At 41.6% G+C, this 23580-nt stretch overlaps 1 protein-coding gene across 2 annotated transcripts in view; it reads left to right on the top strand.

The window, feature by feature from the left end:
• Positions 1-23580, top strand: part of HDAC8 (histone deacetylase 8) — a 214356-nt gene that overhangs the window by 150264 nt on the left and 40512 nt on the right. The gene's annotated exons all lie outside the window — the stretch shown is intronic.

Raw genomic sequence — 23580 nt, 5'->3', positions numbered from 1 at the left:
AGTTATGGAGTGCCTCTTAGAGCCAGGCACAATGGTAGGTTCTAAGAATACAGAAGTAAAGAAGACAGCCACCATGGTTCCCTCAGCCTTAGTAAAATGGCTCATAATCTTTTTGAGGTCATGGTCCCTTTTAAAAATCTGATTCCAACTGCCCTTACATTACTTTAAATATTAGGATGGCAGCTTTCTTTTTCCCCAAAGAAAGGCAAGGACTTTTGTCCCTGATGAATGGAGTCTTGTGAAATTCAGTGTAAGAAGTTATTCTTTCTAGCTGTTAACCTTTATCCTCTTTTGGAGCCTGTAGCACAGTAGAAAGAACATGGGCTTTTGAGCCAAACAGTTTGGGATTCTGATCTTCTAAATAGCAGTGGGACCTTGGGTAATTTACCCAGTCTCTCAGAAGCTCGGTTTCCTCATGCCTACAACAGTGATCCTCATATGCAGTTTGCAGGGTGGCTGTGAAGATCGAATGAGTCAGTGTGTATGAAGCACCTCGCACAAGGTCAGTGCTCCGGGCAGCATTAGTAAGTGACAAGGCGAGATTTTTGAACCTGGGTCTTACGGACTCATTCCTAGCTGTGAACACTCAGCCGGTCTCCCTGAGCCGTTGCATCCGTTCCTTCTGTAAGCACGTACTGACTACCACTGAGTGCCCAATTCGATCGCAGGTGCTTCTGGGGATTTGAAGGGCATGGTCCATGACTTCTAGGGACTTTTAGCCCACTGGGGAGGCAGAAGCTGGACCCAAAAAACAATTAGAGAAAAATTACACAAGACGGCACATAAACAAGGACAAATGCCAAAGCCAGAGCTAAGTATATTAGTCAGCTTGGGCTGCCATAACAAAACAACGTAAACTGGGTGGCTTAAACAACAGAAATTTATTTTCTCACAGTTCTAGAGGCTAGAAGTCTAAGATCGAGATGCCAGCATGATCAGTTTCTGGTGAAGGCTCTCTTCTTGGCTAGTAGAGAGCTGCCTTCTTTCTCTGTCCTCACATGGGAAGGAAAGAGAGAGAGTGAGCGAGCTCTCTGATGTCTCTTCTTAGAAGGTTACTAATCCCATCGTGAGGATCCCACCCTCATGACCCCATATAAACCTAAGTGTCTTACAAAGACCCCCATCTCCAAATACAGTCACACTGCATATTAGGGCTCCAACATATGAATTTGGGGGAGGACACAGTTCATTCAGTCCATAGCACCATCCAAGTGTTATGAGTAAAAGAAGATGACTTTTCTTTGCTTAATTAAAATTTTTTCCTGACACTACTAACATTTTTAAATACAGGATACAGAATATAGTCATTAAAGCTTTTTTTGGGGGGGGGGGGACAAGTTGTCACCTCTATTCCAGTCACCATAGTGTCACTGCTGTGGTTTATACCCACATCAGCTCTTGCCTGGACCATTGCAATAGTCTCCTTCACTCCCTCGCTCATACAGGTAATGTGTGCTTACTCTGTGCCACACACTCAGGAATCCAGTGGCTAAAAAGGTTGACATGAATCCTGCACTTAAGTGCTTACATTTTAGTTGGAGGACAACGTTAAACAACTCGCTTACCAAATTCATTACTTAAATCCAACCAAGATGAGTGCTACCAAGTAGCAGAGTAGAGAAAGTTGAAAGCACATGACATGGAAAGTTGCCCTAATCTGGGGAAGCAGCTGGAAGACTGCAGTGAAATTAAAGCCGAGCTCTGAAGGCCAAGTGGAGACAACTAGGTAGGCAGAGAGCCTAGAAGCAGAGCTTTCCTGGCTGAGGAAGCACCCTGTGTGAAGGCCCCGGGCGAGAATAAAGCAGTGCTCCATTGAAGAACTGAGGGAGAGACTGTAAGCCTGGAGCTGGGAAATCTAGGGTGAGGTTGGAAAGGGAGCCGTGAGGCCAGTTATTACAAGACCTCGCAGGCCATGGCAAGGATGCGGTCTTCCAAGCACCAAGTAATTGGCAACTAGGGAAGGGTTTTAAGCAAGGGAAAACCACAGTTCGGTACGTGTGTGATGTGTGTGTGTGTGTGCATGTGTGTGTATATTAGTCTGCTCCGCCTGTCATCACAAAATGTCACAGACTGGGAGGTTTAAACAACAGAATGTATTTTCTCACAGTTCTGGAGGCTAGTTGTCCCAAATCAAGGTCCAGCAGAGTCTGTTTCTAGTAAAAGCTCTCTTACTAGCTTACAGACGGCCACTTTCTTACGTTGTTCTCACATAGCCTTTCCTCAGCACATGAACACAGGGGGGAAAGAAAGAGGAAGAGAGAGAGAGACAGCATGCAGGCAAGCTCAGATGTCTCTTCTTATAGGGACACTAATCCTACGGGATGAGAGCTCTACCCTTATGACCTCATTTAACCTTAATTACTTCCTTATTCTAAATATAGTCACATGAGGGGTTAGGGCTTTAACATGAATTTAAGGGGGACACAATCCAGTCCCTAACGTGTGTGTGTGCGTGTTTCATCTCTGGCATTTGCGTAGACAATAGATTAGAGAAAAGCACTCCAGTGGTAATCGAGTGACCAGTTCGGAGGCTGTTGCGGTGATCTAGATTTCAAACGCACCTTGGGGTAGAACCAACAAGGCTTATTGACAGATTACATGTAGGGGTGAAAAAGAGAAAAGTGTCATGGAGGACCTCAAGGTTCTTTCTTGGGCAGCTGGGTGAATGGTTGATTGATAAAGGGAACACTGGAGGAGGAGGTGGGGGTTGGGGATGCAGCCGTGAGTGCAGCTTAACTGGTTTCCCTCCTTCCAGTTTTTCCATCCATAATCTATCCTTCATATCAGTTACTTTTGAGCAATACAACTTTAATCATGCTACCCCCTGCTTCAAACACACACACACACACACACACACACACACACGCACACACACCTTCCCAGAGCTTACAGGTCTAAAATTCTTAGCAGAGTACACAGGATCCTTCTAAACTGGGCCCTGATCTATTTTTCCCACTATACTTGCCCTACCTCTTGAACCATGGTTCTAGCCATGCCCTTGACCAAGATATTCCTTCTACCAAGAATCCTTCCTCCCACGTGGCTGCCTGAGGAAATCCTACTCTTCCTTCAAGCTCCAATTCCCATGTCATCTGTGAAGTCCTCTCCGGCCACCCCTCCCCTCCAGAGTTAGTCACTTCTTTTTTTTTTTTTTTTAAGATTTTGTTTATTTATTTGACAGAGAGAGACACAGCGAGAGAGGGAACACAAGCAGGGAGAGTGGGAGAGGGAGAAGCAGGCTTCCCGCGGAGCAGGGAGCCCGATGCGGGGCTCGATCCCAGGACCCCGGGATCACGACCTGAGCCGAAGGCAGACACTTAACGGCTGAGCCACCCGGGTGCCCCAGTCACTTCTTTTTTCTAAGAACCTGACACACAGAATTATCTGAGACCTTACCATACTGCATTATAATGCATTTCCTCATCCGTTTCCCCAACTAGACAAAATGCAAGGGCAAAAACTGTGTTTGATTCTTCTGTCCATCCCCAATTCCTACCACAGTGCCTGGAAACAAGTAGGTACTCAGATAAAATGATGATAATAATAGCAAATACTCGTAGAGTGATTACCAAGTGCCTGACACTGTTCTAAGTGCTTTAGATGCTCAACAGTTGTAGCCCCAACAATTCAGTCATTATCCCCACTTCACAGACGGCTTGCCCATGTCGGCAGAGTGAATCAGTGGCAGCACCAGGATTGAAATCCAGGCCAGCCGGCTCTGGAATCTGAGTTCCTCGCCACTGCACAACCTCCCAATGGTCTGCTGCTGTTGTTGCACAGATGATTGACTGTTGCTCTTGAGACTCTCTTTCCAGCAGGGCCTTCTTCATCTCTTTCCACCCCACTGTTTTCTTGTCTGTTATTTATTTGGAGCCTGGGATCTGCTTTGATGAGGACCTCGGGGAGTGGCGAGGGGGTGGATTACGCTACTAAAACCAGAGGCTATGGCAGGAAGAGAACTACAGAACTCTCCCCTCCCGCCTTTATCCTTCCCTTTTATCCTCCTATCCCACTCCTCAAGCACCAGGTACCCGTTTACCCGTTTCCTTCTGCCGTAGGAAGAAGCAAAGGCTTGCCCTTTTTCCTCCCAGTCTCCTTTTTCTACCGTCTTTGGCTGCCAGCTCTCCTTGCCCAACCTTTTGTAGTCTAGGGACTAGGCTTAGCTACCTCCTGCAAATTCCAGTTCACACACAGGCTCGAGTTGAGTGTGTGCCCTGCAGTGCCCCCAGCTGGGCCTACCTCATTTTGCTCAGCCTGATATTTTGTCTTGTTTAGCTTTGCTTTTGAGGGGGAGTGGAGTTTGGGGTTTGAGTCCCTCAAGAGAGAGAGGTCCCTGCTGTTCTACTTGGAGCTAGCACCAGGTCAGCTCCAGAGAGAAGCCTTCACCGCCACCCCCAGACTCATACAGCAAATACAAAGAGAAAGTGGCAGGCGGGGTAATAACTGCACAGTGTTCATTCCCCCGCTTTGCATTTCCTCAGTATTGTGCTGTTTTGTTTGGTGTTTGAGAATTTTTAGAAGGGTAAAGGGTAAAAGCATGGTTCCTGAAGCCAGGTACACCCACCGCTTAGTAATTGTGTGACCCAGGGAAGTTATTTAACCTCTCTGTGCTTCGATTTCCTCATCTGTAAGATGGAGCTACTATAGTTCCTACTTCATAGGGTGCTTGTAAGGGTTTAATGAATCAACCAATGTGAAACGTCTAGAACTATACCAGGTACATAGTAAGTGCCCAGTAAACAGTAGCTGATAGTATTTTTTAAATGCAGTATAGTGGGCGCCTGGGTGGCTCAGTCGGTTGGGCCTCTGCCTTGGGCTCGGTCCCTGCTCAGCGGGGAGCCTGCTTCTCCTCCCTCTGCCCCTTTTGCCCTGCTCGTGCTCTCTCTCTGCTCTCTCTCTCTCAAATAAATAAATAAAAGTCTTAATAAATAAATAAATAGAGTATAGTAACAGAGGACTATAACAAATGCACATGTCCCCACTATTCAGAATTAAAATTGGTTAAGATTTTATCTTAGCTTTATGTCTTTTCTTAAAAAATAAATTATTATAGATAAGTTGAATATTCTGTGACCCTCATCCCCAGTCCTGTTCTGCTCCTGACTCCCCAAAGGCAGCCATCATCATGAATTTGATGTGTATCTTTCCAGTCCATCTTCACGGTAATCAGAAACAAGATTTGGTATAGGGAAGGGAGGTGAGTGGCTTAGTGGTTTCTTTGTTCTTTTATTTACACAAATGGTATCATCATGTTCATACTTTGCAACCTGCTTTTTTCATTCAATGTTGTTTTTGAGATCTGTCCATATAGATCTAGTTCAGTCCATTTAACTGCTCTGTAATATCCATAGATACAGCTATCCATAATATCCGTAACATGAATATCCTATTTTATTTATCCATTCATATCTGTATGGACATTTGGATCAGTCTGGGTTTTTTGCCACCGAATTCAGTCAATTGCAGTGAACATTCTTGTACTTGTCTCCTCTGGCGCGTGTGCAAGTTTCTGTAGAACACAGAGCTGCAAATGTAATTTCTGGGTCATAGGGTCTATCCATTTTCGATTTCTCTAGACACTGCAGTCTGGCAGAGGCGGTGAGTACAGTGAGTAAGAGCATGACCTGGGGCCTGACAAATCTAGGCTCAAATCCCAGCTCTCTTACTTCCTAAGCTGTGTGACTCTGAGCAGTTCTTTGGGCCTCGGTCTCCCTATCTGTAAAATGAGGAGACTGGTATATACCTATTAAGGTACTTTAGTGACTAAAACATGGTAAGCCGTTATTCTTTTCTTGACTATATCTTTTTTTTTTTAAAGATTCTATTTATTTATTTGACAGAGAGAGAGACAGCAAGAGAGGGAACACAAGCAGGGGGAGTGGGAGAGGGAGAAGCAGGCTTCCCGCGGAGCAGGGAGCCCGATGCGGGGCTCGATCCCAGGACCCTGGGATCATGACCTGAGCCGAAGGCAGACGCTTAATGACTGAGCCACCCAGGCGCCCCTTTTTTTGACTATATCTTATCACATATTTCCCCCACAAATGTGAGAGTAGACCTTTTGCAGAGTATAGATACGCGAATAGAAAAAATACTAGAAGCACATTCATCAAAATGTTAACTAGTATTAGAAATATAAGTGACCTTTTTAGTGTCTTTGTGTGTTTTTTATAACTTTCAAGTTTCCTACAAATGAAATGGAGTACCTTTGTAATTAGAAAGCAAAAGCACGGTAAATGCAATTTTTAATGAAAAAGAATATAAAGGAATTGAGGTTTAAAAAAATTCCCTTCTGGTGAGCAGATTCACTACAAGAATAGTGAAAGAGGTCTTTAAGAAGTAGCTTTATCAAAGTTTAGAAACAATCTAAATGCTTCCCAACAGAGGATTGGTTAAATACAGCACATTGTGGAAGGATCTGCAAGATAATATGGTTAAATGAAAAGGGTAAGTACAGAACACTATGTAGAGTGTTACCATACTTTGTTAAATTGTATTTTTATGCTTACATACGCAGTTTGCCTCTTGAAAGAGTCAGGAACATGCTGGTAAGGGAACTGGGTGTCTAGGGCATGTCAGAGATTATTCTTTTACTAAATATCCTTTCCCACCTTTGGAATTCCATAGCGTATGCATCTATTACTGGGATTTTTAAATTAAATGCTTCTAAAGTAGCTTATGCTAGAATTTAGTGGGCTTTTTGCAGTTATTGTCAATATCTCAACTGCCTTTAATCTAGCTTCCAAAGTTAAGGGGGAAGAAAGCTAGATCAGGGCATCTGGCTGGAGAGCCTGTCCTCAACACCAGCTAGGCAAACCTCATTCAAGGTTAATCAGGCACAGAATGGTGGAAAGTGGTTCTAGAAGGGCATAACAGCCCAAGTAGAGGAATGGGTGGGTGTGGGTGTGTGTGCGTGTGTGTAACTACAAACAATTATGTGGAAAAAAGTAAGATGGAGAATGGTAAGAGAAGTAGCTAGGAAGGTATGGTGGGGCCAAGCTACGGAGCCAATGTTTTATGAGTCACGCGAAGGAGCTCAGATGCTCCCATCAAAGATGAAGTGTCACTAAAGCATTTACAGTAAGGGAGTGACAAGATCCAATTTGTATGTCTGAAAGTTTACGTGAGACTGCTGTACAAAGGATGACTTTGAGAGATAGGAAGAACAGCTCAGAAGCTGGTAAGAGATGATAAAGGCCTGAATTTTAAAATGTGAGCCAGGATTTGAACCCAGGCCTGCCTGACTCCAAAGACCAAACGTTATTTCTCCATAGAACACATTGCCTGGGGGCGCCTGGGTGGCTCAGTCAGTTAAGCGTCTGCCTTCGGCTCAGGTCATGATCCCAGGGTCCTGGGATCGAGCCCCACATCGGGCTCCCTGCTCAGCAGAGAGCCTGCTTCTCCCTCTGCCTCTACCCCTCCCCCGGCTCATGCTCTCTTGCTCTCGCTTGCTCTCTCTCTCTCTCTCAAATAAATAAATAAAATATTAAGAAAAAAAAAGAACACACTGCCTGCAGAAATGAACCATTGGGTTCCTTTGTACCAGCTTTCACAACACTAACACCGGAAGTACTACAGCAGATATACAATTTTATTTACATTGACATAAAAAGGAAAAGACCACTTCTTAATAAATCCTGTGGGTTCACAAAAGCAATTCCTTTTAAAGAAGGAAACCTTGAAATACATGCTGTCACCTTTCTGGTTTGGCTAATTCATTAAGTACTCTTGCTTACAACATCTTGGGGAAGCAGGAAGTTTGCATCCTTCCTTGCTCTTTAAATATTTTGCTTTACTATTAGTATAAATTTCCTAGGATAGTTTACACTTCAGGTACTGAAAATTAAAGAAGAGTATCGTCCATGAATTCCCAGTTTCAAAAAAACAATGGAATATGAATAACACTAACATTGTAATTAACATATTTTAATTTTTGGTTATTCAAAAGGCAATTCTCGAATTGGGGATCTCAGGGTCCATGTTAAGAACATTATTATCATAAACTCCTAATAGAAGGGGCAAGGTTTATTCATGCTGTATCTATCCTCAATGCCTAGTATGTAGCAGATTAATGAATGAATGAATGGTTGGATGGATGAATGAGTGGTAGAAGATTGTAGCAGTAGACTGGATAGATTGTTCTGAGCCTATACCTTTCCTAGTACCAGTTTGCATGCCTTCCTTTTGCTTTTTTCTCCTGTAAATAGAATACAAAATAGCAAAGCTGAGAATACTGATTTATAGGAGCTTTGCCGGGGATGGGGGGGGGAGGGAGAGAGAAAAGAGATCATTTAATGACCCTAAGTTTTTTAAACAACTTTATCAAGATATAATTTTCATGCCTTAAAAATCTCCCATTTAAAATGAGCACCTCAGTGGTATTTAGTATATCCGCAAAGTTGTACAATCGTTACCCCTATCTAATTCCAGAACATTTTCATCCCCCTCTAGAAGAAATTCCATACCCACTAGCAGTCAGTCTCCGTTCCTCTCCCCAGCAACCCGAGTGACAACTAATCTCTTCTCTATCTCTATAGATTTTCCTGTTCTGGATATTTCATATGAATGGAATTCTACAGTATGGGGTCTTTGGTCACTGGCTTCTTTCACTTAGCATGAAGTTTTCAGCGGTCATCACACTGCAGCCTATAGTAGTATCTCTTTTCTTTTCGTTACCATATAGGAGCTTTCTGAGTCAGTAATTGGTGGTTTAAGTTATCACAGTATTTCCTACATTTGGGACAACCAAAGGAATTCATCTGAAACTGAAGGGAAGCCAGCATGAATACAACCCAGAATGAATGAGATTACAGCCATCCTCATCTTTGGCAGTGGCGCAATTAGGCTGAGCCAAAGATCTGTCTTAATAGGATGGCAGGCCCAAGTTATGTGTTATGACCTCCTGCTGGCAGGGGTCTGGTGTGGGAAGGGCTCACGGGTGCTGGTATAACGGGATGAGGCAAGTGCCTCATAGCTTGTGTTTCTGGCTTGAGCGGAGCTTGGGTGCAATTCCTCATCTTCAGACATCTGAGAAAAGTATGTCGGGGATCTCCTGGTTCCATTTGTTCTGTTTGCCAGTGGGCAGAGGACACTGCGCTGTGCAGACAGGTTAGACAGTTTATTGTAGGCTGATGAAAGCAGATTAAAAAACCATCAGCTTGGTGGGAAACTAGCTCAGAATCCAATCCAAATGTCAGATGAAATATTTACACAGCCAGGAGATAAACCAAGGGAAACAGTGTGCCCTTTGTGTGTGCCTCGGAGTGTGCAGGCACACACAGAGCTGCTGACCATTTGTCAACTTCCAAGATTTATTCTGCTGCTTCTGGCAAGGGACAACCTAATGATTTAATAGCTTGTCAACACCTACACAGAGAAACAAGGACTGGCACTTCCTCATTTCTTATTTTCTTTGCTTTAAATAGGAATTCCTATTCTAAGTCACTGGAACCTGGAAATCAGACTGTCAGGTTTCTCTTGACGTGAGTGCACAGTTCCTGAATCTGAGCATGATGAATGTTATAACTTTCCTGTTATACAAACACAGGGCTGCTACCCTTTCAGAAGAACCCATTGAGTTCACGTCCTAAAGCCTGAGTGTTTGCTTCAGACCATTGCCATGAGCCAATTTCAAATGGAGTGAAACTGTTTTGTTTCTGTCCCATGAACCTCTTGAGTTGAATGCCTGCTTGAGCAATCCTGTGCCCAGTTGCCACATTTACATTTGAGATGGAGAAGTTATTTAGAGGATTTAGTGGGGAGGAAGACTGGACGTCTTGTGTAGAGTATTATTCTCCAGGCATCCTTTGGCAGTGGTAGGTTCCCTGAAAGCAGGAACCACGTCCTTTTCAGCATAGCAAATCCCACAGTGCCTAGACACTGCAGTGTCTGGCACACAGTCACCTTACTTGACTGATTTTCAGCCAATTCACCCAGGATCTAGCGAACAGAATGACAAGTTAACCAGAGGGTGATATTTTATATTAGAATAATACCTCAGGCACGCTGGGCCTTTATCCCAAAGAAAGGTAGAATAGCGAAGTGCTATAGACCTTTATTTCTCAATCTTCAATATGCATGTGAGTTACCTAGGGCCTGTTAAACGCAATTTCTGATTCCGTAAGTCCATAAGTCCGAGGTGGGACCTGAGATTGTGGCTTTCCTGTAAGCTTCCGGGTGATACAATGTTGCTGGTCCAGGGACCACGCTTGAGTAGCAAGGATCGAAAGCTCTGTTTTTCAGTATGGTAACCACTAGCACTTGGAATGTGGCTGGTCCTAGTGGAGATGTGCTAAAAGTGTAAAAATAGACTGGATTTCAAAGACTTAGAAAAAATGTAAAATATCTCATTAATAGTGTCATATTGGTTATATGTTGAAACAGTAATATTTTGAATATAGTGGGTTAATAAAATATATTCGTAAAATTAAATTCACCTGTTTCTTTTTACTTTCTAATGTGGCCGCTCAAAAAATTTTAAATTGCATATGTGGCTCACGTTATATTTCTACTAACTAGCACTAGTCTAGAGCAGGTGCTGAAAACTTTTGCAGTAAAGGGCCAGATACTAAATATTCTGGGCTTCTCGGGCCATATGGTCTCCGTCCTGCTTTTTAACTCTACTGTTGTGAGCACAAAAGCAGCCACAGACAATACATAAGTGAACAATTTTGGTTGGATTACAATAAAACTTTGTTTACGAAAGCAGGTAGAGGTAGTAGCCTTGAAAACCAGCAGCCCACAATAATGGTGAAAACCAGAGGCCTGGCAGCCACCAGAGGGAGCTGCACAGTGTTGGCGCTCCTTCAAAGCCTCATTCCCAGAGAATTATTATTTGACCTGTCTGGTTGTTCCCTGGAAGACACCACTTGCAAGGCTTTATTGATTAGACCTGACTTAAGAGCTTATTCGGTGTGAAAAAACTTTTTCCCTTGGGCATTTGTCAAAAACAATTAGATGCAAATGATTAACTGCACAGCTGCCTGAGGCAGTAGATAACAGTTTGGGCAAACATTGGGCTAATCAAAAAGCTTAAAAGAAAAAGCTAGGGAATGAGATGGTCTATAGGGACGTTGAAAAGCTTCAACATATTCCTGGGAATCCAGGAGGGGACACGCATGCACAGAACTAGGGCTTTGTGCATGCTCAGAAAAGACCTGAGAAAGGCTTCTGGCTGACCTTTGAGCTCTGTACAAGTGAAGTGCTAAGAAAGAGTGATGAACTGCCTGGCTGAATGTTGAGGGTGTGCCTCCAACATGCACACAGAACCTCTTGGCAAAGACTGGTAGACTTATAGGCATTTCAGGACATCTCTGTCCAACCATTAGCTGAACATTAAGCTACCCAAGTAGAGACTTCAGTGGCCACACATTACAAAGAATACAAACTTTATAGAATCAATTTGGAGAAGTCACTAAACAAATAAATACCACCAGCAACAACCACAAACCCTGGGGAGGGAGAGAATCTGATTTCAGACTTACCACATTATATTTTAAATGTCCACTTTTCAACAAAAATTAAAGACAGGTAAAGAAACAAGAAAGTATGGTCAGTGCACTGGAAAACATGAATCAACATAAACTGTCCCAAAGAATGGCTACATGTTGGACTTACTAGACAACGACTTTAAATCAGCTACTTTAAAATATATGCAAAGAATTAAAGAACAGTATGAGAACAATTTCTCACCAAAGAATAGCAATACACAAAAATTATAAAATAAAATAAAATACAAATGCTAATTCTGGAGTTGAAAAGTACAATAATTGAAATGAAAAATTCACTAGAGGAGTTCAGCAGATTTCAGCAGGCAGAAGACAGAATCAGCAAACTTGAAAACAGGTCAGTTGATATTATCCAATCTGAGGAGCTGAAAGTAAAAATAATAAAAGTAAAATTAACAGAACTTCAGACACCTGTGCGGCACTATCAAGTGTACCAACATATACATAACAGGAATCCCAGAAGGAAAGGAGGATATTTGAAAAATAATGGCCCAAAACTTCCCAAATTTGATGAAAGACATTGATCAATATACCCAAGAAGCTCAACAAATTCAAAGTAGGATAAACTCAAAGATATCTACACTGAGACACATCATAATTGCCCAAAGATAAAGAGAGAACTTGAAAGCAGCAAGAGAAAACTCATCATGTATAAGGAGTCCTCAATAAGATTAACAGCTAACTTCTGATCAGAAACCATGGAGGCCAGATATTCAAAGTGCTGAAAGAAAAATAAACCCATCAACCAAGAATTCTATATCTGGCAAAACTATTCATCAGAAATGAAGGGAGGCGCACTTTGGTGGCTCAGCTGGTTAAGCGTCTGCCTTTGGCTCAGGTCATGATCCCAGGGTCCTGGGATCAAGCCCCACATCAGGCCCCCTGCTCAGGCAGGGAGCCTGCTTCTCCCTCTCCCTCTGCCTGCCGCTCCGCCTGCTTGTACTCTCTCTCTCTCTGTGTCAAATAAATAAATAAAATCTTTAAAAAAGAAGAAGGGGAAATTAAGACATTCACAGATAAACGCTGAGAGAATTTAATGCTACAAGAAATACTAAACCTGCCCTACAAGAAATACTAAAGGGAATCCTGAAGGACACTCGATAATAATTTGAATCTATATGAAAAATAAAGATCACCAGGAAGAGTCACTACATAGGTAAATACAAAAGGACAAATGTATTTTATTTGTAACTTTTTCCCTTAATATGCTTTTAATAGCAACTGCTTATAGCAATAATTAGAAATCTGCTTTTGATGAGTACATAATGTATAAAGATGTAATTTGTTTGATAATAATAGCATAAAAGGGTGGTGTGGGAAAGGGACAGTATAGTAGTAAAGTATTTGTATAATACCGAAATTAAGTTGGTATTAAATCAAACTAGATTGTTAAAAGTTAAGATGTTAATTATAATTCCCAGGTCAACCACTAAGCAAAAAAAAAGCAGACTCAACACACACACACACACACAATACATTTAAAGCTATTTACAACAACAACAAGGAAATTAAAATGGCACAGAAGATATGTATTTAATTTTAAAAAGAAGGCAGTAATGGAGGAATAGAGAAACAGAAAAGCATAAAATATAGAAAACAAATAGCAATGGCATACATAAACCATGCCTTAGCAGTTACTGCATTAAATGTAAATGAATTAAACACTCCAATTAAGTCAGAGATTGACAAAATGGATTTATAAAGCATGATCCAACTATATGTTGTTTATAAGAGAAATACTTTAAATTCATAGTTACACATAGGTTGAAAGTAAAAAGATGGTCAAAGATATATTGTACACACAGTAACCAAAAGGCAGCTGGGTGGCCAAACTAATATTAGACAAAATGGACTATAAAACAAAAATTGTTACTAGAGACAATGAAAGATATTTTATGAGGGTAAAAGTGTCAAGCGTCAGGAAAATATAACAATTATAAATATATATATATATGCACCTAACAACAGAACCCCAAAATACATGAAGTAAAAACTAAAGATTTAAAGGAAGAAATAAACAATTCAACAATAATAGATGGAGACATCAATACTCCATTTTCTTTTTTTTAATTTTTTTACCTTTGTTTTAAATTTTTTTAAGATTATTTTTAAAGTTTAACATTTTTAGGGGCTCCTGGGTGGCTCAGTCGTTAAGCATCTGCCTTCGGCTCAGGTCATGGTCCCGGGGTCCTGGGGTCGAGTCCCACATCGGGCTCCCTGCTCGGCGGGAAGCCTGCTTCTCCCTCTCCCACTCACCCTGCTTATGTTCCCTCTCTCGCTGTGTCTCTCTCTGTCAAATAAATAAATAAATAAATAAATCTTTAAAGTTTAACATTTTTATAAACATTTTATTTATTTATTTAAGATTTTATTTATTTATTTGACAGAGAGAGAGCACAAACAGGGGGAGTGGCAGAGGGAGAAGCAGGCTCCCTGCTGAGCAAGGAGCCCAATGCGGGGCTCAATCCCAGGACCCTGGGATCATGACCTGAGCTGAAGGCAGACACTTAACTGTCTGAGCCACCCAGGCATCCCAGTACTCCATTTTCAACTAGACAAAACAACTAGAAACAGCTAGACAGAAGATCAACAAGGAAACCAAAGAGTTGAACAATACTAAACCACTGGACCTAACAGGCATATATAGAACACACCACCCAACAATAGCAGAATACACAAGTGCACATGGAACATTTTCCAGGACAGAACATAGGTTAGACCACAAAATAAGTCTCAATAAATTTAAAAGGATTGAAATCATACAGAGTATTTTGGAATGAAATTATAGGGAAAGAAATAAAATTACAAGTCAATAAAAGAAGAGAATTTGAGGAATTCTCAAATATGTGGAAATTAAACAGCACACTCCTAAATAACTGACAAGTTAAAGAAACTATCACAAGGAAAGTTAGGAAAGACTTCGAAATGGATCAACCAAAACATGCCAAAAGTTATTGAATGCAGTGGAAACAGTGCTTAAAAGGAAATTTATAGTTGTGAATTTCTGTGTTAAGAGGAAAAATCACTGGCGGGCCTGGGTGGCTCAGTCAGTTAAGTGTCTGACTCTTGGTTTCAGCTCAGGTCATGATCTCAGACTCGAGAGATAGAGCCCCGCGTTGGGCTCCACGCTCAGTGTGGAGTGTGCTTGGGATTCTTTCCCTCTTCCTCTCCCTCCCCCTCTACCGCTCCCCCTCTCTAAAATAAAATGCGTAAAATCTTTTTTTTTTTTTAAACAAATAGAAAGATCACAAATCAATAATCTAACCTTCCAGGGTGCCTGGGTGGCTCAGTCAGTTAAGCGCCTGACTTCAGCTCAGGTCATGATCTCAGAGTCCTGGGATGGAGCCCCACATGGGGCTCCTCACTCAGTGGGGAGCATGCTTGTCCCTCTGCCCCTCCCCCTGCTCATACACTCTCTCTCTCAAATAAATAAATAAAATCTTTTAAAAATTAGTAATAATCTAACCTTCCATCTTTAGAAACTAGAAGAAGAGCAAACTAAACCCAAAACAAGCAGAAGAAAGGAAATAATAAAAATCAGAGCAAAAATAGGTGAGAAAAAGAATGGAAAAACAATAGAGAAAATCAATGAAACCAAAAATAGATCTTTGTAAAGATCAACAAAATTGACAAACATTTGGTAGACTGACCAAGAAAAAATAAAGACTCAAATTATTAAAATCAGAAATGAGAATGAGGACATTACTACCAACCTTACAGAAATAAAAAGGAGTATATGTGAATACTATGAAAAACTGTATGCCAACAAATTATATAACCTAGAAGTAATGGACATATTCCTAGCAAGTCACATACCACAGAAACTAACTCAAGAAAAAAAAAGAAAATCTGAGTAGACCTATAACAAGTAAAAGAGATTGAATTTATACATATATATTTTTAATCCCAGAAAGAAGACACCAGGCATATCTGGTTTTACTGGTTAATTTTACCAAACATTTAAAGACTTAACACCAATCCTTCATTAAAAAAATATATATATAGGGGGTGCCTGGGTGGCTCAGTCAGTTAAGCAGCTGCCTTTAGCTGAGGTCATAATCCTGGGGTCCTGGGATCGAGCCCCGTGTCGGGCTCTGTGCTCAGCAGGGAGTCTGGTTGGGATTCTCTCCCTCTCCCTCTCCCTCTGCCTCTCCTCTCTCTCTCTCTCTCTTTCTCCCTCAAAAAATAAATCTTTTTAAAAAAAATAGAAAAGGAGGTAACACTTCCCAATGGATTCAATGAGGCCAGTATTACCCTGATACCAAACTAAACTAAAATCACAAGAAAATAAAACTACAGACCAATATCTCTTATGAATATAGACACAGAAATCCTCAACAAAATACTAGCAAACCAAATCTGGCAACATATAAAAAGGATCATACACCATGACCAAGTACAATTTATTCCAGAAATGCAAAGTTGTTGTCACACCTGAAAATTAAATAATGAAATACACCATATCCATAGAATAAAAAAACAAAGCTGTGATCACCTCAACAGACACACAAAAGAATCATTTGACAAAATCCTATACCCTTTCATCATAAAAAAAATAAATAAATAAATTAGAAATAGAAAGGAACTTCTTCAACCTGATAAGGGGCATCTATGAAAAATCCACATCTAATATCATACTTAATGGTGAAAGATGGAAAACTTTCCTCCTAAGATCAGGAACAAGACAAGGATGTCCACTCTTGCCAGTTCTATTCAATATTGTTCTAGAGGTTCTAGCCAGGGCAATTGGAGAAAAAGAAATAAAAGGCATCTAGATAGGAAAGAAAGAAGTAAAGCTGCTGCTATTTGCAGATTATATAATTTTTACATGATTTTTTAATATTAAAAATCCTAAGGTATCCACAAAAACATTATTGGAGCTAAAAAATGCATCCATATGGCCAAAATCCTGAACAGTGACAACACCAAATACTAGAGAGGGTGTGGAGAAACAGGAAATCTCGTTCATTGCTGGTGGGAATGGTACATGTGAAATGGTACAGCCATTTTGGAAGACAGTTTGACAGTTTCTTACAAAATTAAATACTCTTACCTTATGATCCAGCAATTGTGCTCCTTGGTATTTACCAAAAAGAGTTGCACCTGTGCACAGATGTCTAGAGCAGTTTTATTCATAATTGCCAAAACTACAAAGCAACCAAGATGTCCTTCAGTAGGCGAATGGATAAACAAACTGTGGTACATCAAGACAGTGGAATATTATTCAGTGCTAAAAAGAAATGAGCTATCAAGTCATGAAAAGACTTGGAGGAACCTTAAGTGTATATTACCAAGTGAAAGAAGCAGTCTGAAATGGCTATATACCGTATGATTCCAGTTGACATTAGGTATCAATGGATGTCAATGTCTATATGACATTCTGGAAAAGGAAAAACTATGGAGACCATAAAAACATCAGGAGTTGAGGATGGGGGCAGAGATGAATAGGCAGAGCACAGAGGATTTTTAGGGCAGTGAAAATACTCTTTATGATACTATGATGAATATATGTCATGTTACATTTGCCCAAACCTGTAGAATGTACACCAAGAGTGAACCCTACAGTAAACTATGGACACTGGGTGATAAGGATATAGGTTTATCAATTATAACAAATGTACCACTCTGGTAAGGGATGATGATAATGAGGGAAGCTGTGTATGTGTGGAGGCAATGAGTACATGGGAAATCTCTGTACCTTCCTCTCAGTTTTGCTGTGAACCTAAAACTGCTCTAAAACAATTAAGCCTTTCTTAGGAGCGCCTGGGTGGCTCAGTCCATTAAATGCCCAACTCTTGGTTTTGGCTCAGGTCATGATCTCTGTATCATGAGATCGAGGCCCCCATCAGGCTATGCACTCAGCATGGAGTCTGCTTGAGATTCTCTCTCTCCCTCTGCCCCTCCCCCCACTCGCTTGCACTCTCTCTCTCTCTCTCTCTAAAATAAATAGGGTGATGGGCATTAAGGAGGGTACATGATGCGATAAGCACTGGGTGTTATACACAACTGATGAATTGTTGAACACTACATCTGAAACTAATGATGTACTATGTGTTGGCTAACTGAATTAAAATAAAATAAATCTATTAAAAAATTAAGCCTTTTTAAAAAAAATGAGTCCAGCTAGTTTACTGGATGCAAGATCAATATACAAAAATCAATTGTATCTTCATAGATTAGCAATGAACAATCCAAAAATGTAATTAAGAAAACAATTCCTATTACAATAGCACCAAAAAGAATGAAATACAAATAAATTAAACAGAAGAAGTGCAAGACTTGTACACTGAGAACTACAAGACACCATTGTATGGAAATATATCTTGTGTTCATAGATTGGAAGACAATATTCTTAAGATGACAATGCACCCAAAATTGATCTACCAATTCAACATAATCCCTATCAAAATCCCAGCTAGTTTCTTTTTGAGAAATTAACAAACTGATCCTAAAATTCATATGGAAATGCAAAAGACCCAGAATGTCTAAAGCAATCTTAACAAAAGAAGAACAAAGTTGGAGGGTTCATGTTTCCTGATTTCAAAACTTAGAATAGTCAAGACAGTGATGCTGGCATACAGAGAGACATATAGATCGGTGGAGTCAAAATGAGAGTCCAGAAATAAACCCATATATCTATGGCCAGTTGATTTTTGACAAGGGTCCCAAGACCATTCAATGAGAAAATATTAGTCTTTCCAATGAATGCTGCTAGGACAACTGAATATCCACATGCAAAAGAATGAAGTTGGACCCTTGCCTCACACCATATACAAAAAATTAACTCAAAATGGAGCAAAGACCTAAATGTGAAAGGTAAAACTATAATACTCTTAGAAGAAATGTAGGTGTAAATCTTCATAACCTTGAATTAGTTTCTTCAATATGACACCAAATGCCCATGCTACCAAAGAAAAAAACAGATAAATTGTGCTCTCACCACAAGAAAAAAGAAAAAACAGATAAGTTGGACTTCATCAAAATTAAATACCTCTGTGCTTCAAAGAATACTGTCAAGAAAGTGAAAAAACAACCCACAGAATGGAAGAGATTACTTGCAAATCATAGAACTGATAAGAGACTTGTATCCAGAATACATTTTAAAAACTCTTACAAACTCAATACTAAAAAACAAAATAACCCAATTTAAAAATGAGCAAAAGGATATGAATCAACATTTCTGCAAAGAAAACATGCAAATGGCCAGTAAACAAGTGAGGAAATATTCAACATCACTAGTCATTAAAGAAATGCAAATCAGAACTACTATGAGATGCCACTCCACTCTTACCAGGGTAACTATAATCAAAAAGACAGACACTAGCAAGTGTTAGCAAGGATGTGGAGAAATTGGAACCCTCATACATTACTGGTGGGAATGTAAAATGGTGCAGCCTCTTTGGAAAACAGCCTGCCAGTTCTTCAAAAAGTTAAATATAAAGTTACCAAATGACCCAGAAATTTTACTTCTAGATATTTAACCATGTATGTTCACACAAAAACTTATACATAAAATTTCACAGCAGCATTATTTGTAATAGCCAAAAAGTAGAAACAGCCCCAATATTCATCAACTGTTGAATGGATAAACAAATGTTTATCTATACAGTGGAATATTATTCAGCCATAAAAAGGAACAAAGTACTGATACATGCTACAACATGGATGAATCTTGAAAACATCATGTTATGTGAAAGAAGCCAGACACAAAAGACTACATGTTATATGATTCCACTTATATTAAATGTCCAGAATAGGCAAATCCATAGAGATAGGAAGTAGATTAGTGATTGCTAGGGCCAAGGGGAAGGGAAAATGAATGCTCCGTGGGTACAGGGTTTTTTTTCCTGGAGTGATGAAAAATTCTAGCATTAGTGGTGATGGTTGCACAATCTTGTAAATAGACTACTTGTGAATATCTGAATTGTATATTCTAAAAGGGTGAATTATATCCTCAAGGGGAGAAAATAGGGGGATAGATTTGGCCTATGGGCCAAAATTTGCCAATCCCTGGTCTAAAGCAGTGGTTTTTGGAGTCACACAGATCAGAGATAGAATCCTAATATTCAACCATGAGCTCTATGACCTTGGACAAGTGACTTAACAGTTTGAAGCCTCACTTTCCTCCTTTCTATAATGGGGATATGCACATGGCCTCCCTTTATATTGTGTGAGGATGAAGTTAGGTCAAATATAAACTCCATGATAGCATTCTTTCCCTCGGGCCTAGCACTGGCTTGTGCTCAATGTACATGAATGAGTAAATAAAGCATTTAGCACAGTCACTGGTTCACAGTAATAAATAATTATAGCAAACCCTTATATACCATTTACTGTATGCCAGATACTATTCTAAGTGCTTTGCAGAACTTTATCTCATTTTAATACATAGTGTTATCATCATCCCCATTTTCCAGATGAGAAAACTGAGGCACAGGTAGTGTAAGTAACCTGCCCAAAACCACACAGCTATCAAATGGTAGTGCTGAAATTAAAACCCAGGTGGTCTGGCTCCAGAATCCCTGAAATAAATGTTGAGTGTGAATATGATGATGATCATCATCATCATCATCAAGTTTGATACATATCCAAGTATACTGATCCCACTTCTCCCTATGGTGTCTGAGCACACACTAGGACTTCTCCTTCCTCCAGCATTTGATTTAAGGTAAGGATGCTTCCCAAGTCTCCAATGTTCTGCTAGGAAGCATATTTATTCTTTCATCCATCATTCATTCACGTATTCATTAAGCATATAGGGATCCCGACTATGTTCTAGGCCCTGTGCTATATAGATATAGAAAGACATACTCTCTATCCTCAAAGATCTCAAAGTCTAGTAGGGAAGAGAATTATAATGCAGATGGCAAGTACTGTAGTAGAGATTCATGCAAGGGTACTGTGGAAGCAGAGAAGACCCGGGGGATAGTGTGGATATGGGTAGAAGGAAGGACCTCTGAAAGCTTCCTGAAAGAACTGGTACCTAGGGAAGAATGTGTATTAATCAGGTGTAGGAGGGGACAGTTAAGAATGAGGTTAAAGTATGTATACAGGCTGACGGGCCCAAGAGCCCTTGGTGAAACCCAGGCATGGAGTCCAATGTGACCAAAAGTCAGGCTGCAGGGGGACCTGGAAAAGCCTACAGGGGCCTAAGTGCCATACTACCTAGCATTCCCGATCCACCTTACCCCACATTATTTTTCTTTGCAACATTTATCACCATCTGACATATCCTTGTTGTTTATGTACTGTCTCTTCCCACTGGAATGTGAGTTCCCTGAGGGCAAGGACTTTGTTTTGTTCACTGCTCTATCTTCTTTGCCTACCATAGGCACACATCTGTATCGCCTGAGTATAGTAGACACCCAATAAACATTCTTAAGTAAATGAATGAGTGAAATGAAATAAATAAACTACTGTCCTGGGAGCTGTAGGGAAGACAGAGAGCATTAAGACCCAGGCCCAACCCCCAGGAACTTACAGGCTAGTGGGTGACCCAACATATAGACCTGAACACCTATCACACTCTGTCTCCTCTCTTCTTTCACCTCCTGCCTTCTCTCCCGGAACTTTGAGACCATACCCTGACCATTCAGATTCCCTATTCCCTCGCACACATTTCTCCGCCCTTCCGAGACTTGACACTCCCTGACAGTGGCCCATGTTCCAACATACATCTGCCCACTCTTCCTGGCTCTGCCCAACCAGAGATCTCATTCCTGATAGCTGCCCGCACCTGCTGCATCTGCTGTATGTCGCTAGCATGATCAAACTAATTTTCACTAATGTATGAATCCTTGCCAGACCAGTCTAGGGTATGTGATTTTTTTTTTAACATTTTGTTATGGGAACTTTCAAACATATACACAGCAGAGAGAAGAGGATAACAAACCCCCCATGTACCCCTCACCCAGCTTCAACAGTTATCAACATTCTGCCATTCTTATTTCTTCTAGTCCCCATTTTTTTTTTATTTAAGTATTTTAAAGCAAATCCCTGGTACCATCCCATTCCACAATCTCTGGCCTGTAAATATTTCAGTATGTTTCTCCAACAGATAAGGACCTTTTCCTAATATAACTACAATACCAATATCAAACTCAACAAAATTAGTAATTCCTTAAGATCATCTGATATCAGTCACTGTTGAGTTTTACCCGATTGTCTCGAAAATATGTTCTGTATGGATTTGTTCAAATCAGTATCCAAACATGGTCCACACATTAGGCATATACTTTTTAGGGTAAAGGCCACTTGGTAGAATTTCAGGCCTCATAGAAGTCAGGACTAATCAGCCCAAAGCCCCTCTGAACATCCCAGATTTCCTAACCCTACGAGCTTCAGGGTGGCCTCTCCCTAGCAGGAGGAGGAAGCTAGCCATCCAAACCCCTCATCAGATCTTTGTTCCCCAATAAGGGATGTAGGGACCCGTAACCTCAGAGTGGGGTGGGGAGGGGAGAAAAAGGAGAACCAGAGAGATGCCTTGCAACTAGCCTTCTGCTCTGCCTCCTGTCCAGGCAACCCAACCCCCATCCCCATCCTGACTGACCTTAGAAATATTTGGTTCAGCTGTGTAAATGCAATCATAATTACAGCCATTCCTGGGAGCTGCTTTCCATTATGCCTAATTACAGTACAGCACAATAATCATTATGTGGTCTCATTTAAGATGTGTCAGATTGACTTTGTCACAAGTTTTATTCGATTTCCATTCAAAACTGCTCTAGTACGCACGGCCGTCAGAGCTTGTTGCTCCTGGTCCCTACCAGGGAGCGAGAGACCAGCTGTCGGCAAGCTAGCAGCTGAGCATCTCATCTAGTTCCATCCTGTCCCCTCCCATCCCATCCCCTCTCCTCCCATCCCAGCCCATCCCCTCTCCTCCCATCCCATCCCAGCCCAGCCCATTCCCTCTCCTCCCATCCCCTCTCCTCCCATCCCATCCCATCCCATCCCCTCTCCTCCCATCCTCTTTCCTCCCATCCCATCCCCTCTCCTCCCATCCCATCCCCTCTCCTCCCATCCCATCCCCTCTCCTCCCATCCCATCCCAGCCCATCCCCTCTCCTCCCATCCCCTCTCCTCCCATCCCCTCTCCCCCCATCCCATCCCCTCTCCTCCCATCCCATCCCATCCCATCCCCTCCACGTCTGTGCGCACTGGTTCTGCTGCAGCCCAGGCCAGAGGTGCCTGCCTGCCCTTCCTCTCTTCCCCTCCAAGGGCTGCACATCTGGGCTTGAGGTAGAATGATTCACTTACAAACAGAAACAACCCAAACAACAAAACCCCGCAGGCTCTGCCAGCATCAGCTGCTGCTTTTCCCTGTCCACGGGGATCTCAGTCAAGCTTCTTATGGACCCTATGCATGCAACATCCTCATTATTCTCCCCATTTGGGGGGACAGCGAATGTGAGATAAGCCAGTGTGTCCCAAGTCACCGAGTTCGCCATGAGCAGACCCAGGAGAACCAGAGGCTGTGGCTATTGAGCTGGAGCTTCTGTGGGAGCCAAGGCCAGGTCAGACTCTGTCCGATGGGCATTCCTCTCCCCTCATGGGTGCGTTTTCAATTTTCAAATGTACTATGTGAAGCCGCTGGGCAACTTCCTGAGAAGCAAGCACGTGAGAGCTGGGGGGGGGGGGGGGTTGGAGCTCAACATTTGCCAGCTGTGGGAACCAAGCTGATAGCCTGGACCAGGAGGCCTCCCAGGCCCTGGTACATTGTCAGGCTGCCTCTGCCAGCAGGTTTCTTGCTGCTTGCCAGCACCAAGGCAGTCACTAATCAGGTAAACCGGTGTGGAGGAAGCATGTATACCATATCAAATCTTTGCCTAACGAACATTCCCTTGGGGTCCTGTGCAGATTCAAGAAATGAATTCAGTGCATGCAGGCTCAAATGCTCATTTGTTCAGCCAGCCTTGAACGAGGACCATCTTTGTGCCCTGCTCTGTGCTAAGTAAAGCTACCATGGGCTTCTTGCTCCGGAGAGCTGCGCTTACAGCCTAAATGTGGAAGAAGGGCATGTAAACAAATATGCCAGAGTGGGCCAGAGGGCTATAAAAGGCCTTGTGGAGGCACAGAGG

This window comes from Mirounga leonina, unplaced genomic scaffold, assembly GCF_011800145.1.
Source record: "Mirounga leonina isolate KUSES-001 unplaced genomic scaffold, KU_Mleo_1.0 Mir_204, whole genome shotgun sequence".
Lineage (NCBI taxonomy): Eukaryota > Metazoa > Chordata > Mammalia > Carnivora > Phocidae > Mirounga > Mirounga leonina.
Note: the sequence above shows the minus strand (reverse complement) of the source record. Positions and strands in the feature narration are given on the sequence as shown.